Below are 3,797 nucleotides of genomic sequence, written 5' to 3'. Positions count from 1 at the left end.
ATTCTACCCAAAGCAATCTATACATTCAATGCAATCCCAATCTAGGTCCCATCAATATTCTTTAAGGACATGCAAAAACCAATCACTAACTTTGTATAGAAAGGAAAGAGACCTTGGATAAGCAAAGCACTATTGAAGAAGAAGAACAAAGTAGGAGGTCTCACATTCCCAGATCTCAAAACCTACTATACAGCGACAGTAGTCAAAACTGCCTGGTATTGTTATAATGCCAGACACATAGACCAATGGAATAGAATTGAGAATGCAGAAATAGATCCATCGACCTATGGTCAGCTGATCTTTGACAAGGGCTAAAAATCCGTTAAATGGGGAAGAGATTGCCTGTTTAACAAATGTTGCTGGCAAAATTGGATATCCATATGCAGACGAATGAAAACAAGATCCGTACCTCATACCATACACAAAAACTAACTCCAGATGGATCAAAGACTTAAATGTGAAACCTAAAATTATAGAGTTCCTCAAGGAAACACTAGGGACAAATTTAGGTGCCCTGATATATGGATGACATAAATAGACTATCAAGCATACCCAAAAGCACAAACAGCAGAAGATAAACTAAATGAATGGGACCTTCTGAAAACTAAATTTTTACATGCTTCCGAAGACTTCTCCAAAAGAGTAAAAAGGGAACCTAAAAATTGGGAAAAAATATTCAGAAATGACATGTCTGACCAAGGGACTTATCTCTAGAATTTATAGAAAACTCCAACACTTCAACAACAAAAAGATAATCCAGTTAATAAATGGCCGAAAGACATGAATAGACACTTCACCAAAGAGGATGTTCTGGCAGCCCACAAACATATGAAGAAATGCTCACGATCATTAGCCATTAGAGAGATGCAAATCAAAACAACAATGAGATACCATCTTGCCCCAACACAAGTAGCAAAGTTCAACAAGACAGAAAATAACAAATGCTGGTGAGGATGTGGAGAGATTGGAACTCTCCTACACTGCTGGTGGGACTATAAAATGATACAACCACTATGGAAAGTAGTATGGTGATTCCTAAAAAGTTGGAATTAGGAATATCATTTGACCTAGCCATTCCATTACTAAGTATATATACTAAAGAAGTGAGAGCCGTGACAAGAACAGATATATATGCACACCCATGTTCATTGCAGCACTATTTACAATAGCAAGTAGATGGAAACAACCTAGGTGTCTATCAACTGAAGAATAGATAACCAAACTATGGTACTTACACACAGTGGAATACTCAGCAACCCTAAGGAATCAAATCTGCAAAACACCGCATAGCATGGATGAACTTGGAGTTCATTATGCTGAGTGAAGTAGGTCAATCACAGAAGGACAGATATTAATCTTTTATTGTAAAAAGTCAAGGAAAGGTTTAAATATGGAAAGAAATTTTCTCTGTTGGTTACCAGGCGTGGTAAGGGCAGGGAGGAAACACAGATAGGTAGAGACAAGTATTGATTTAGGCGAAGAGAGGGGCAATGTACCAAATGTGAGTGATCCACACGGTAGCATTGAGGAAGTGAAAGACATAGAGAGATGCATGGGAGGTACAAACAACCAAGATGATGCACATAGCGTACTGCATTGCCAGTGAAGGCAAACATTGATATATGGGTGGATAGGTGGGTGGACAGGCTGAACTATTAGGTATGTCTATGCAGGAGGGAGTGTGCCCAAGACAATATAGGGTTGGCAGAGAATGTTTCTACAAGTGTACTTGTATGTTCTCTAAGAATTCCCAGGTATATAGTAGAGTCAGCTACCCAGAGGGAGTGAATAGTTGGACCGATGGGCTCGGGACCATAGGCACAGGAGACACCAAGCTCAGTTGGCATAAGAAACTACACAAAATCATTTTTCCACATCCTACTTTGGTGAGTAGCGACTGGGATCTTAAAAAATTGCAAGTGGCCATCTAGATGTCATGATGGGTCTCTCCTCGTCCAGAGCAAAGAAGAATGGAGAAAACCAAAGACACGTGGAATCAATTATTCCAAGTGATTGGTACACCATGTGATCCTCAGCCTATATGACTATGAGACCAGAAGAACTAGATGGTGCCCAGTTACCACTGTCAGCCACTCAGAGGGGAATCTATGTAGGCAATTCTGGATAGAGTGGGAGAATAATGCAGAACAAAACTCAAAATCATTAAAAACAAAAAAGAGAGAGAGAGACCAGGTTTGCTGGTGTGATAGAGCCTGATGGAGCCACTGTGACTGTGGCCCCTAGCTGTCCTTCATGTCTGGAAGTGAACCAACTCCTGTGGCTTCCAGCCAAACAAAAGACAAACCTATGAGCTGAACATTTACATTAGGTGGATATACTCCTTGGAGAGATCAATTAGGGGAGAACAGAAGGGCTGTGTATGTACAGGGAGACAGCTCGGGGGCAGGAGTGCATGGGAGGGAAGGAAACAGGGAAGAGGTAACTATGGGGAGGAAGTAGGAGGGGTGCTGTTGCATTGTGGGGAATTGCAGTCAATGTCATGAGACAAAGTGTATGTATGTGAGCTGCTGTATGGAAAGTGAATTTGCTCTGTAAACTTTCACCCAAACCACAATAAAAATTAAAAGAAAAAAAATAAAGAAGAATATTGGGGGAAAAAAAAGAGTTCTTAGAAAATTGCTACCAATTTATCCATGATGTGCAATGACTGTAAGATGCATCCTAATTGCAGAGATCATAGTAAGTGAATACATGTACATTTTCGATTTGGTAAAATAGGTACATTGTTGTTATATTATATATTGGTGGTATTGTCTTGTGCCTTTGAGTCAATTCTGACTCAGGGCAACCCAATGTGTTACGTTGTAGAACTGCTCCATAGGGTTTTCTTGACTGTAATATTTACAGAAGCACATCTCCAGACCTTTTTTCCACAGTGCTGTTGGGTGGTTTTGAACCACCAACTGCTTACTAAAACCAAAAAACCAAACTCACTGCCATTGAATTGATTCGGCTCATAGCAACCCCTCTTTGGGTTTCTGAGGCAGTATCTCTAGGGAAGTAGATTGCCCAGTCTTCCTTCCAAGGAGTGGCTGGTGGGTCTGAACCACCAGCCTTCTGGTTAGCAGTCAGATGGCTTAGGCACTACACCACCAGAGCCCCTTTTCAAGAATTATAGAATAATGAAAGATAATACTGAGGGAAAAGATGTTGCTGAGAAGTATATGAAGATTTTATGTAAATATGACACATTGATTCATGGAACATTTGATCCTTTGATAAGTCTCCAAGAAGTGAATTTCTTGAAGGCTTTTTTTTTTTTTCCTTCCTGCATAGTTGACACTTTACCTATTGGAGAAGAGGCATGTTTCATGTAATATTTATCAACAGTAATATATACCATTGATAGCTTTTGTTAATGAACAATTCTAATATGCTCAGCGTATGATAAACAGCTCACATGTTGTACTGTTTAAATCTCACTACAATCTTATTTTTATAGATGAAAAACTGAAACTTGGGTTACTTACTCATTGATTGCTGAGTGTTGGGAACTGGGCTATGAACCCAAGTCTGACAGACTTCAAAGCACTTCCCTGCCTGGGATAAGTGTTCCAGATGAGGGCCAGGACTATCACAGAAAATTCTATGCCCCTCATATCGCTGCCCAGTAACCTTGAGACATTTTGTGCTGTCACATTTGTGATGCCACTTGGCTATGGAAAGGTAGCAACCTGCAGACCTCAATTGTCAACTTTTTTGTTGTTATAGGAAGAGAAGTTAAACTTCTAGAGAAACTTAATGGACAATCTCTACAACAGGTGAGCTATTTTCTT

Source organism: Orycteropus afer, unplaced genomic scaffold, assembly GCF_000298275.1.
Source record: "Orycteropus afer afer isolate SDZICR_OR568_19922 unplaced genomic scaffold, OryAfe1.0 scaffold00399, whole genome shotgun sequence".
NCBI lineage: Eukaryota > Metazoa > Chordata > Mammalia > Tubulidentata > Orycteropodidae > Orycteropus > Orycteropus afer.
Note: the sequence above shows the minus strand (reverse complement) of the source record.